Source organism: Pristiophorus japonicus, chromosome 2 (genome assembly GCF_044704955.1).
Source record: "Pristiophorus japonicus isolate sPriJap1 chromosome 2, sPriJap1.hap1, whole genome shotgun sequence".
NCBI lineage: Eukaryota > Metazoa > Chordata > Chondrichthyes > Pristiophoridae > Pristiophorus > Pristiophorus japonicus.
The window spans coordinates 151872037-151885970 of NC_091978.1; positions in this window are offsets into that span (position 1 = coordinate 151872037).

Below are 13934 nucleotides of genomic sequence, written 5' to 3' on the forward strand. Positions count from 1 at the left end.
TGCAAAACATGGCTGAGAGGGAAGTGGAAGAGGAATTCGAAGGGCAAGGAGAAGGAAGGGCTTTTCGATTTCTCCCACATGAAGTGGTATCCCTGGTAGATACCATTGAGAGGAAATGGGATCTGCTGGCAACTCAGTGGGAAAAGCAAAAAAAAAGTAAAACCTGCTGCAATGGCTCAACGTTGGGATGATGTTGCTGTGGAGCACAATGCAGCAGCCATTAGCGGATAATCGGTGGGCAGCTGAAAAAGAAGTAGCAGGACCAAGGACAATTAGTTAAAGTAAGTATGCACTGCAATCATATTTGTAAATGTGTGTGTGTGGCCACCACACAAAAGGACCCTCTCTTAAAAAGTTCTATTTTCATCTTTGCAGTTGAAGAATGCAAAGATCAGGAACCACAGGAATCATACCGGTGGAGGTCCACCAAGTAAGGTCCAATTGAGCCAGCTGGAACAGAGGATCTCTGATCTGATTAAAGCTCACTAGAGAAGATCCATCACCAATGTGAATGCTGGGCCCAGGTCAAAGAGACAGGGTAGCTCTGTTAATAAAGGATGATATCAGGGCAGTTGTGAGAGATGATATTGGCTCTAATGAACAAAATGTTGAATCATTGTGGGTGGAGATTAAAGATAGGGGAAAAATTCACTGGTGGGCGTAGTTTATAGGCCCCCAAATAATAACTTCATGGTGGGGCGGACAATAATCAAGGGAATAATGGAGGCATGTGAAAAAGGAACGGCAGTAATCATGGGGGATTTTAACCTACATATCAATTGGTCAAATCAAATCGCACGGGGTAGCCTTGAGGAGGAATTCATAGAATGCATACGGGATTGTTTCTTAGATCAGTATGTTACAGAACCTACAAGGGAGCAAGCTATCTTTGATCTGGTCCTGTGTAATGAGACAGGAATAATAAACGATCTCCTAGTAAAAGATCCTTTCGAAATGAGTGATCACAGTATGGTTGAATTTATAATACAGATTGAGGGTGAGGAAGTAGTGTCTCAAACGAGCATACTATGCTTAAACAAAGGGGACTACAGTGGGATGAGGGCAGAGTTAGACTGGCTAAAGTAGACTGGAAACACAGACTAAACGGTGGCACAATTGAGGAACAGTGGAGGACTTTTAAGGAGCTCTTTCATAGTGCTCAACAAAAATATATTCCAGTGAAAAAGAAAGGTGGTAAGAGAAGGGATAACCAGCCATGGATAACCAAGGAAATAAAGGAGAGTACCAAATTAAAAACCAATGCGTATAAGGTGGCCAAGGTTAGTGGGAAACTAGAAGATTGGGAAAATTTTAAACGACAGCAAAGAATGACGAAGAAAGCAATAAAGAAAGGAAAGATAGATTACGAAAGTAAACTTGCGCAAAACATAAAAACGGATAGTAAAAGCTTTTATCGATATATAAAATGGAAAAGAGTGACTAAAGTAAATGTTGGTACCTTAGAAGATGAGAAGGTGGATTTAATAATGGGAAATGTGGAAATGGCTGAGACCTTAAACAATTATTTTGCTTTGGTCTTCACAGTGGAAGACACAAAAACCATGCCAAAAATTGCTGGTCACGGGAATGTGGGAAGGGAGGACCTTGAGACAATCACTATCACTAGGGGGATAGTGCTGGACAGGCTAATGGGACTCAAGGTAGACAAGTCCCCTGGTCCTGATGAAATGCATCCCAGGGTATTTAAAAGAGATGGCGGAAGTTATAGCAGATGCATTCGTTATAATTTACCAAAATTTTCTGGACTCTGGGGAGGTACCAGCAGATTGGAAAGCAGCTAATGTAACGCTTCTGTTTAAAAAAGGGGGCAGACAAAAGGCAGGTAACTATAGGCCGGTTAGTTGTAGTGGAGAAAATGCTTGAAACTATTAAGGAAGAAATAGCGGGACACCTAGAAAGGAATAGTGCAATCAAGCAGACGCAACATGGATTCATGAAGGGGAAATCATGTTTAACTAATTTACAGGAATTCTTTGAGGATATAACGAGCATGGTGGATAGAAATGTACCGATGGATGTGGTGTATTTAGATTTCCAAAAGGCATTCGATAAGGTGCCACACAAAAGGTTACTGCAGAAGATAAAGGTACGCGGAGTCCGAGGAAATGTATTAGCATGGATCGAGAATTGGCTGGCTAACTGAAAGCAGAGAGTCGGGATAAATGGGTCCTTTTCGGGTTGGAAATTGGTGGTTAGTGGTGTGCCACAACTGTTTACAATATACATAGATGACCTGGAAGAGGGGACAGAGTGTAGTGTAACAAAATTTGCAGATGACACAAAGATTAGTGGGAAAGCAGGTTGTGTAGAGGACACAGAGAGGCTGCAAAGAGATTTAGATAGGTTAAGCGAATGGACTAAGGTTTGGCAGATGGAATACAATGTCGGAAAATGTGAGGTCATCCACCTTAGGGAAAAAAAAAAAACAGTAAAAGGGAATATTATTTGAATGGGGAGAAATTACAACATGCTGCGGTGCAGAGAAACCTGGGGGTCCTTGTGCATGAAACTCTTTTTGAGTTTACCTGAAAAAAAACATAAACATTAAACAATGCCACCCTTTCTGGATGACACAGCAGACATTTACAAGGCCCTATTTTCTTTTTTTTCGTGGTTTTTTTTTGTGTTTTTCTTTTTTTGTTTTTTTTTTGGGGCGCTAAAATCAAATTTTTTCCAGTGCCCCCTATAAAAGGGGAGGGGGACACTAAAAGCACCGGCAATTAAAACAAATTAAACTTTAAAACATAAAATCAAATTAAAATTTGGTTGCCGGGCGTGATGATGCACTCCAGTCCCTCCGGTGCCCACCTCTCGTCCTTGTGCATGAAACTCTTTTGAGTTTACCTGCGAAAACATAAAACATTAAACGGTGCTACCCGACCTGGGTGACACTCCAGACATTTACAAGGCCCTTTTTTTCCCCCTTTTTTTTTTGTGTTTTTCTTTATTTGGTTTTTTTTTTGGGCACTAAAATCACAATTTTCCCCAGTGCCCCCTATAAAAGGGAAGGGGGGACACTAAAAGCACCGGCAATTAAAACAAATTAAACTTAAAAACGTAAAATCAAATTAAAATTTGGTTGCCGGGCGTGATGATGCACTCCAGTCCCTCCGGCGCCCACCTCTCGTCCTTGTGCATGAAACTCTTTTGAGTTTACCTGCGAAAACATAAAACATTAAACGGTGCCACCCGACCTGGGTGACACTCCAGACATTTACAAGGCCCTTTTTTTCCCCCCTTTTTTTTTGTGTTTTTCTTTTTTTTTTTTTTGGGGCACTAAAATCACAATTTTCCCCAGTGCCCCCTATAAAAGGGAAGGGGGACACTAAAAGCACCGGCAATTAAAACAAATTAAACTTTAAAACGTAAAATCAAATTAAAATTTGGTTGCCGGGCGTGATGATGCACTCCAGTCCCTCCGGTGCCCACCTCTCGTCCTTGTGCATGAATCCCAAAAAGTTAGTTTTCAGGTGCAGCAGATAATCAGGAAGGCGAATGGAATGTTGGCCTTCATTGCGAGAGGGATGGAGTACAAAAGCAGGGAGGTCCTGCTGCAACTGTACATGGTATTGGTGATGCCGCATCTGGAGTACTGCGTGCAGTTTTGGTCACCTTACTTAAGGAAGGATAGACTAGCTTTGGAGAGGGTACAGAGACGATTCACTAGGCTGATTCCGGAGATGAGGGGGTTACCTTATGATAATAGATTGAGTAGACTGGGTCTTTACTCGTTGGAGTTCAGAAGGATGAGGGGTGATCTTGTAGAAACATTTAAAATAATGAAAGGGATAGACAAGATAGAGGCAGAGAGGTTGTTTCCACTGGTCGGGGAGACTAGAACTAGGGGGCACAGCCTCAAAATACGGGGGAGCCAATTTAAAACTGAGTTGAGAAGGAATTTCTTCTCCCAGAGGGTTGTGAATCTGTGGAATTCTCTGCCCAATGAAGCAGCTGAGGCTAGCTCATTGAATGTATTCAAATCACAGATAGATAGATTTTTAACCAATAAGGGAATTAAGGGTTATGGGGAGCGGGCGTGTAAGTGGAGCTGAGTCCACGGCCAGATCAGCCATGATCTTTTTGAATGGCGGAGCAGGCTAGATGGCCTACTCCTGTTCCTAATTCTTATGTTCTTATGGTAAGCCCTGTAATTTGCACTGTGGCTTGGCTAAATACTGCGTGGGCTAGCTAGGCTTTAATGGATATTTTCAATATGTTTTACAGCAGCTGCGCATCAGAAGAGGCAGAAGGTGATCCAGAAACACCAGCAGATGTGGCACCTGAAGGACATCCAGAGAGAGTCCAAAATTGTTTCCTGATTTTGAACAGGAAGATCTGGATGAAGTTTGGACCTGCAGCTGGTGGAGCCCTTGGATCAGGATGCGGGTCCTAGTGTGATCCCGCAACGCACACCTGTGTGAGGGATGCCCAATAGGATCAAGGAGCAAGGCACAGGTGGGAGACGGCGAAGGAGAGTGGAAAGGATAGCTGAACCACAAGTGCAGGTAGACATGGTACAGCTCATCAGGATGAGTGGGGAGAGTATGCAGCTAATCAGGTCGCTCCAGGACATCATGGGTGAGGTGAGGGTAGAAATTGTGGGACTGTCAGGAGAAGTAGCAACAATGTCTGGAGGAATAGAACCACCACTGGCGGGGCAGATTAGGGAGGGAATTGTGGATGCACTTGATGCACTGTCGGGACAGCTGATGGGGAAATTGTCTGACATATATGATGGAAATTTGCAGGTCGCTGCTGAAATAAGGGAACACACCCAGGTTGTCATTCAACAGCACCAATTGGTGGCATCAACTGCTGCCAATTAAATCATCCCCAGACCAACCTCAGGGACTGTGCCGTAAGGTGATCCACAGCATGAAAAGAACGAAGACGAACCCGGGCCTTCCAGAGAGCTGTCGACTAGGTTTGCCCCTGTCCAACTCCACCAACGGAAAAACAAAAAAAATATAACCTTGGGCTCACCGGAGAGCCAAGGAAGTCTGCTGCACCAACAGACAGGGCTAAGGGTAGAGGCACCAGGGTGGGTAAGAGGGGCACTACGCACTAGTGGTGGTTGAATAAGGGGGAGGAGATATATTTGTATCTTGCTGTTACTTGTTTTGTTAATAGAAAAGTTTGATACAATAAAGTTTTGTTAATTGAAAATATTAAAGTTTGCGAGAAGTTTAAAGTTTGATACATGTTAATTGAAAATTTTAAAGTTTGATATTTCTTCAATGAAAAGTAATGTTTTATTAAAGTTAAGTACAAATGTTTAATGAACCTATTGTTTCAATTTAACCAGAATCAGTGCATTATTTTGTGAATTTAACCAACAGTTTATATTAGGCCAACATAAACCAACACATTATTAAAAGTGCAAACAGGTGTAAATAGTCAACATGGTGCGACACTATAATCAAACGTGCCGCCATTTAGCCTTCAGGCAGGAAAACTTTCACGGATTAGCCACTGACGCAAGTCTCTAGCAATGTCTATAGGTCCCCTTGGTTGCCCCATGCTCCTCCGCCGTCGTCCTACGGCTTGAAATGGTTCCTTCTCCTGCTGCTGGACCTCCTCCTCATCCCTCCTTCTCCCCTCAGGAGGATCTTCAATGTCCAGTGCCTGTCCTAAATTGTGCAGCATGCAGCACACGACAGTGAACTAAGCGATGTGGTGAGAGGAGTATTGTAGGTAGCCTCCGGAGTGGTCCAGGCATCGGAAACGCTGCTTTAAAACACCAATTGTCCTCTCTATGATGCTCTGTGTCATTATGTGGGACATATTGTACTGCCTCAGTGCAGGGTTTGCGTAGGGGGGTCATAAGACAGGTTGCAAGCCCGTAACCTTTGTCCCCGAGCAACCAGCTCTGCCCTTCTGACAGTTCCTGAAACATTGCAGATATAATGCTCTCATGTGGGATGAAAGCGTCATAGATGCTACCAGGATATTTGACATCCACTGCCATGATCCACTACTGATCCTCGCACACCAGCTGCACATTTAGGGAGTGGAACCCTTTCCTGTTGCAGCAAACTTCGGAATCTTGCAAGCGTGCTCTCAAGGCAACAGTCAATGGCACCCTGTACCCTGGGGAAGCCAGCACTTCTGGACAACCCCACAGCCCTGCCTCTCATTATTGTGTTCCTAACACAGATGAGGCTGCACACAGGGAGATTAAAGTAACAGTGATCTCAGTCTTTAATAAGACACTCCAGAGTGAGGAACAGGCCTTAGGGGCCGGTTTAATACAGTGCTCCCAAGGGATGCTGGGATCCCTTGGGACTTCACGGGATGAGCTCCCTAGTGGCGGAACATGGGAGTGCATGCTTTACAGATACACAACATCACTCCCCTCCCCTCCACCCGCCCCCCCCCCGTTACCCGCAAAGTCAAAGTGAAAACTATTTACAAGGTGAGGTGGTCGGGAGCAATTCTTTCCCTGATGGACCGCCTCGGTACAAATGTCTGTTCTGGTGTGTTGGCTGTGCCCTCGCTGGGCTGGCGTGTTGTTGGCCCTGCAGGGCTGCTAGGTGAGCCTGGCCTTGCTGGGCTGTTGGGCGTGATGGGTTCAATTTCCTGGTCCGGGGTGGTGTCGTTGATCCTTTGGGTGTGTGTTGTGGGCTCGAAAAAGGTGGTGTCTGCTGTGGGTTGTTCAGGGCAGTCTATGAACAACAGCCTCGTTTGGTCCAGGTGCTTTCTGCAAATTTGTCCATTGTCTAGTTTGACTACAAACATCCTATTCCCTTCTTTAGTTATCACCATGCCCGCGATCCACTTGGGACCATGTCCATAGTTTAGCACATACACAGGGTCATTCAGATCAATTTTCCGTGACACAGTAGCGCGACCATCGTTTACATTTTGTTGCTGCCGCCTGCTCTCTACCTGATCATGCAGGTTGGGGTGAACCAGCGAGAGTCTGGTTTTAAGTGTCCTTTTCATGAGTAGCTCAGCCGGGGGCACCCCTGTGAGTGAGTGGGGTCTCGTGCAGTAGCTGAGCAGTACTCGGGACAGCCGGGTTTGGAATGAGCCTTCTGTGATTCGGGGTTTAAGGCTCTGTTTGATGGTTTCTACTGCCCACTCTGCCTGCCCATTGGAGGCTGGTTTAAATGGGGCCAAGATGACATGTTTGATCCCATTGCGGGTCATGAATTCTTTAAATTCAGCACTGGTGAAACATGGCCCGTTGTCACTGACCAGTATGTCAGGCAGGCCGTGGGTGGCAAACATGGCCCTCAGGCTTTCAATGGTGGTGGTGGCGGTGCTTCCCGACATTATTTCACATTCAATCCATTTTGAAAAAGCATCCACCACCACCAGGAACATTTTACCGAGAAACGGGTCCACATAGTCGACATGGATCCTCGACCATAGTCTGCAGGGCCAGGACCACAAACTTAGTGGTGCCTCTCTGGGTGCATTGCTCAACTGAGCACATATGCTGCATTGCCGTTCACAGGACTCTAAGTCAGAGTCGATACCGGGCCACCACATGTGGGATCTGGCTATGGCTTTCATCATTACTATACATGGGTGTGTGCTGTGGCGATCTGAGATGAATGTCTCCCTGCCCTTTTTTGGTAGCACTACGCAGTTACCCCACAACAGGCAGTCTGCCTGAATGGACAGCTCATCCTTTCGTCACTGGAACGGCTTGATTAGCTCTTGCATTTCAATGGGGATGCTGGCCCAGCTCCCATGCAGTACACAGTTTTTTACTAGGGACAGCAGAGGATCTTGGCTGGTCCAAGTCCTAATCTGGCGGGCCGTGACAGGTGATTTATCATTTTCAAATGCTTACATGACCATCAACAAGTCTGCAGGCTGCGCCACCATCAACAAGTTTGCAGGCTGCGCCATTTCCACCCACGTGGTAGGGAATGGTAGCCGACTGAGAGCATCCACACAGTTCTCGGTGCCTGGCCTGTGGCAGATGGTATAGTTATACGCTGATAGCGCAACTGCCCACCTTTGTATACGGGCTGAGGCATTAGTATTTATCCCCTTGTTTTCAGTGAACAGGGATGTGGGGGGCTTGTGATCGGTTTCCAGCACAAATTTGAGGCCAGACAGGTACTGATGCATTTTTTTTACCCCGAACACACACGCTAATGCCTCTTTCTCGATTATGCTGTAGGCCCTCACGGCCTTAGACAAGCTCCTGGAAGCATAGGCGACAGGTTGCAACTTCCCCACAACGGTAGCTTGTTGTAATACACACCCGACTCCTTACGACGACATGTCACATACTAGCACAAGTCTTTTACACGGGTTATACAATACAAGCAGCTTGTTGGAGCATAAAATGTTTCTGGCTTTCTCAAAAGCAATTACTTGGATTTTTCCCCATACCCAGTTCTCACCTTTGCGCAATAACATATGTAGGGGCTCTAAAAGGGCGCTTAACCCCGGTAGGAAGTTACCAAAATAGTTGAGGAGTCCCAGGAACGACTGCAGCTCCGCGACGTTTTGTGGCCTGGGCGCGTTCCTGATAGCCTCTGTCTTGGCGTCTGTGGGCCGAATGCCGTCCGCCAAACGAATTCCAAACGGGCATCTGTTGTAGATGAACAGTCCCTTGTGCGTGGTTGATGCAGGTGAGGCCCTTCGAAGACTCCTCCAGCTCCTGCGTCATGTAGGCCAAAGTCAGGTCGAGCTTGGTGAAGGTCTTGCCTCCTGCCAGCGTCGCAAATAGGTCGTCTGCCTTAGGTAGCTGGTATTGGTCCTGTAGCGAGAAACGATTAATAGTTACTTTATAATCGCCGCAAATCCTGACCGTGCCATCACTTTTGAGTACTGGAACAATCGGGCTGGCCCACTCGCTGAATTCCACTGGGAAGATGATGCCCTCGCATTGCAGCCTGTCCAGCTCGATTTCCACTCTCTCCCTCATCATGTGAGGTACCACTCCCACCTTGTGGTGAATGGGTCGTGCCTCTGGGACCAAGCGGATCCGCACCTTCGCTCCGGAAAAGTTTCCAATGCCTGGCTCAAAAAGGGAAGGAAATTTGTGAAGAACCTGGTACATGAGACCTCATCGACATGTGATAGCGCTCGGATGTCATTCTAGTTCCAGCGGATTTTGCCCAGCCAGCTCCTTCCAAGCAGTGTGGGGCCATCGCCCGGGACAATCCAGAGTGGCAGTTCATGCACTGTGCCCTCGTAGGTGACCTTGACCATGGCGCTGCCCAGGACAGTGATAAGCTCTTTGGTGTACATTCTCAGTTTGTGTGGATGGGGCTCAGGGCTGATCTGAATGCCTTGTTTCACCACAGTCTCAAACATCTTTTTACTCATGGTGGATTGGCTAGCACCAGTGTCCAGTTCCATGGCTATGGGTAAGCCATTCAATTTTACATTTAGCATTATAGGTGGACATTTCATCGAGAATGTGTGCACCCCGTGTACTTCAGCATCTGCCTCCTCTCTCTGAGGCTTGAAATTGCTTTAATCGACCATGGACCGATCTTCCTCTGCCACGTGGTGGTTAGCAGGTTTTGCAGAGTTTGCAGCTTGTTTGCAAGCTCGTTGGAGGTGCCCCATTGTTTCACAGCTCTTGCAAACATATGTTTTGAAGCAGCATGAATAGGCTGAATGGAAGCCTCCACAATGCCAACAAGGTGTGAATTGCCTTGCATTCATCCTTTGTTGGGGGACTCTGAGTTATCTGGATCACCCGAGGCATGCTGGCAGTTGCAGACTCGTGGGTTCTGCCCTGTACATTTCTGCTCGCAAACACAGTTCCAGTTAATTTATGAACATTGCTAGCACTTGTGTGCTGAGAGATTTGTTTGGTGTTATCACTGGTGGACATAAACGCCTGTGCTATCGCAATGGCCTTACTGAGGGTCAGTAAAACGTTTTCGTGGATGGTCTCATGGCCAATGCCCAGTACCAAAACGTCTGAGCATTTGCTCCAGGTAGCCATCAAACTCACATTGTCCTGCAAGTCGCCTTAGCTTGGCGACGTAGCTCGTCACTTCCTGACCTTCAGATCGCTGGCATATGTAGAACCGATACCTCACCATCAGCATGCTCTCCCTCGGGTTAAGATGCTCCCAAACCAGTGTACACAGCTCCTCATACGACTTATCTGTGGGTTTCACCAGAGCCAGAAGATTCTTCATGAGGCTGTACGTCGGTGCCCCGCAGACTGTGAGGAGGACCACTCTCCTTTTTGCAGCGCTTCCTTCTCCGTCCAGCTTGTTGGCTACAAAGTACTGGTCTAGCTGTTTGACATAGGCTTCCCATCCTCACCCTCCGAGAACTTCTCCAGGATTCCCACAATTTGCTGCATCTTTGCGTAGGATTCGTATTCTCGTCGCCAGTTATTGTGTTCCTAACACAAATGAGGATGCACACAGGGAGGTGAAAGTAACAGTGACCTCAGTCTTTAATAAGACACTCCAGAGTGTGGAACAGGCCTTAGGGGCTGGCTTATATAACAGTGCTCCCAAGGGATGCTCGGATCCCTTGGGACTTCAGGGAATGAGCTCTCTAGTGGCAGAACATGGGAGTGCATGCTTTACAGATACACAACACTCATTGACTGCGTGATCATAAAGTGATGAACTGGTTCCCTTTTGGCATACAGTGCAGCAGTCACCTGGCAGCAGTGTGGCGTGCTGCGAGATCGAGCATACGTCCCCAGTTGATGCTTGAAATGATCCCGTAGCATAGAAGGCAAGTGCCGTTGTTACCTTTACTTCTACAGGTAGAGCAGTCCTCCTTTCACTTCTTGGCCGTATGTCTGCCCTCATTAGTTGGCAGATCTCATTGATGACCTCCGTTCTGAATCACAGCCTGCGAATGCAGTCTGCCTCACTCAGTTGCAGGTATGAGTGCCTCTCCCTATAGAATCGCTGAGGGTAAAGCCTCCTCCCAATCAATGTCTCCCCGATATCGGCGTTGAATTATTCATCGCCTCTGCATGCCGTGTATGGCAAACACCCATATCACATCAGGCATGCTAAAAATTGCACCCATTATTATTGTTACTATGCAGATAAATTCTTAAATCACTGACACCTTTCCTCTGCGTTTTGCTCCAAAAGACTGGGTGACACCCTAGAATGGACCACGCCCTGATCTGTGCATGCGTTTGTTTGTAGTGATTTTCTTGGGTCACCTGTGACCAATGATCATTTCTAGCTTGCTAGTGGCCGGCTGGGGGGAGGGAAGAGAGAGAAAGAAGCTGTTGGGGGGGTGGAGAGAGAGAGAGAGAGAGGCCGGGGGGAGGGAGAGAGAGAAAAAGAGAGGCTGGGGAGGGGGAGGGGAGAGAGAGAGAAAGAGAGGCGGTAGGGGGGAGGGAAGAGAGAGGATGGAGGGAGAGAGAGAGGATGGGTGGGTGAGAGAGAGGCTTCGGGGGAGGAAGAGAGAGGCACTGGGTGGGGGGAGGGAGAGAGAGGCACTGGGGGGAGGGGGGAAGAAAGAGAGAGGCTTGCAGGGGGGAGGAAAGAGAGAGACTCAGTGGGGGGGTAGAGAGAGAGAGAGAGGCTTGGGCAGGGGAAGCGAGAGAGAAAGAAAGAGAGAGTGGGGGGGGGGGGGTGGAGAGAGAGAGAGAGAGAGAGAGAGAGAGAGAGAGAGAGAGAGAGAGAGAGAGAGAGAGAGAGAGAGAGAGAGAGAGAGAGAGAGAGAGAGAGAGAGAGAGAGAGAGAGAGAGAGAGAGAGAGAGAGGCTGGGGGGTGGGTGGTGGTGAAGGGGGAACCGGAGGGGAGAGAGCTCAGGAAAGACGGCTCATGTTCTTCCAATCCCCTACAAGGGACATCGTTGGAGTGGATGATATCCAGAAGTCACAACACTGTCACTATTTACTTCATACCCAATAAACCTGTTAACAATCCATACACAACGCCCCATCTATGCTGGGCAAGGGGAGAAGAATGTACTTGGACTGGGTAAGGCACTTCAGCTGGCCCTTACTGTCTTCTGGGGAGCTCTGTCCTCTGTCGCTTCAGGAAGTCAAAATGGATCGAGTTACAATTTGCAAAGTCAGTGAGACCTTGGGATGAGCGGTTCCAGTGACACATTCCTTTGAAACTTCAGGGTGTGGCTTATCCTCCAAAGGGACCAATCAGAAACAAAAGGTGGACCATGTTGGCTATTGTTGCAGTACAATAAGCGCTTTTTGGAGCTTTTTGGCAGTGTGCGCCGTGCTGAAAAAAATCGTGGACGGCCAAAATCGCCTAACTGCACAAAAATGGCACCCAAGCCCATTTTCACTCGTGTCTGCGGCAAAATTTTTTAAAAGTGTCGCACATGGTTGGCGCCGGCGTACAAACGTTGGTGAAAGTTGGAAACGGAGGATTTCATGCCAAAAAATGGCACACAATTGTGGTGAAAATAGGGGCCTTAATATCTACTTTTGTTCTAACATCAGTCCTTGCTGGTATATACTAAAAGCTGTGAATGGTATCCAGTGATCTATGGTGTGTACAGTTTTTATGCAATATAGTTCATGGGATAAACCATCACCCCTATGCTCGCTGACCTACATAGGCTTTCGGTTAAGCAACGCCTCGACTAAAAAATGTTCATCCTTATTTTCAAATCCCTCCATGGCCTCGCCCCTCCCTATCTCTATAATCTCCTCCCCCCCCCCTCCCCTATCTCTATAATCTCCTCCCTCCCTCCCCCCCTATCTCTATAATCTCCTCCCCCCCCCCCCCCCCTCCCTCGAGATGTCTGTGCTCCTCTAATTCTGCCCTTGTGAGTATCCCTAATTATAATCGCTCAACCATTGGTGGCCGTGCCTTCTGTTGCCTAGGTCCTAAGCTCTGGAATTCCCTGCCTTAAGCTCTCCACTTCTCTTTCATCCTTCAAGACACTCATTAAAACATATCTCTTTGACCAAGCTTTTGATCACCTGCGTTAATTTCTACTTACGCGACTCGGTGTCAAATTTTTATCTCATAATACTCCTGGGAAGCGCCTTGGGACATTTCACCATGTTAAAGGCGCTATATAAATACAAGTTGTTGTTGTTGTTAAAACCAATAGTCCAGATTTCAATTTTCTTTTATCCTTTTATGAGAATTAACAGTTTTTTTGAAAGGTCAAAAAGAGCAGTTGTTGAGATTCGATGGAATACGATAGAGGACATCCCAATATAAACATCCTGGACTTATGCAGGGGAAGAATGTGATACCCAAAGCTGTGAATATATCAAAGTTCAGCATTTGAATCAATTTCATTGACAGGGAGTAAGGGGCAAAAATACATTATTGGGCTGTATAAATGTGAATGATGGGTTTAATAGTATTTCAAAAACAATATAGGTAATTGTACTTCAAACAGATCGTAACAGTTTGCATTAAGGTACATTTTATGGGATATTCTGCTATTAAAACACATACTAGATACCAAAGTTCACACAAAAGCAGTGTTACATTTTACAAGTCCACTTTATCCTATTGATTTTGTCTTCGAGATTTGGCGGACACCATAATTGGTGGAGATATTGCAGTGCCCTTTTAAAAAAAAAAACTCAGCTGAACAAAAAAGACATTTCAACAGATACCCATAAGCATGTTTGAGTTTCCAAACGAAGCTACTAAGAAATCCAGAGGAAATTTTAGTCCAATATGCAGTGCCCTTTTCCCAATTTAGCCACCAGAGCTTAGGAACAATTTGACGAGCTAAAGTTTAAGGACTTACCAAGTGTGCACAGGGCTATTTGCATAGTGAACTAATAAGCTTCACATTACTTGCCCAGCTAGAACCATCCTACATGGAGCTCCTCGAGTATCGTCGCCAAGAGCATGCAGAAATCAAGTGCAGGCAGCGGAAGGAGCGTGCGGCAAACCAGGCTCCCCGCCTATCCTTCCCTTCAACCACTGTCTGTCCCACCTGTGACAGAGACTGTGGTTCTTGTATTGGACTATACAGCCACCTAGGAACTCATTCTAAGAGTG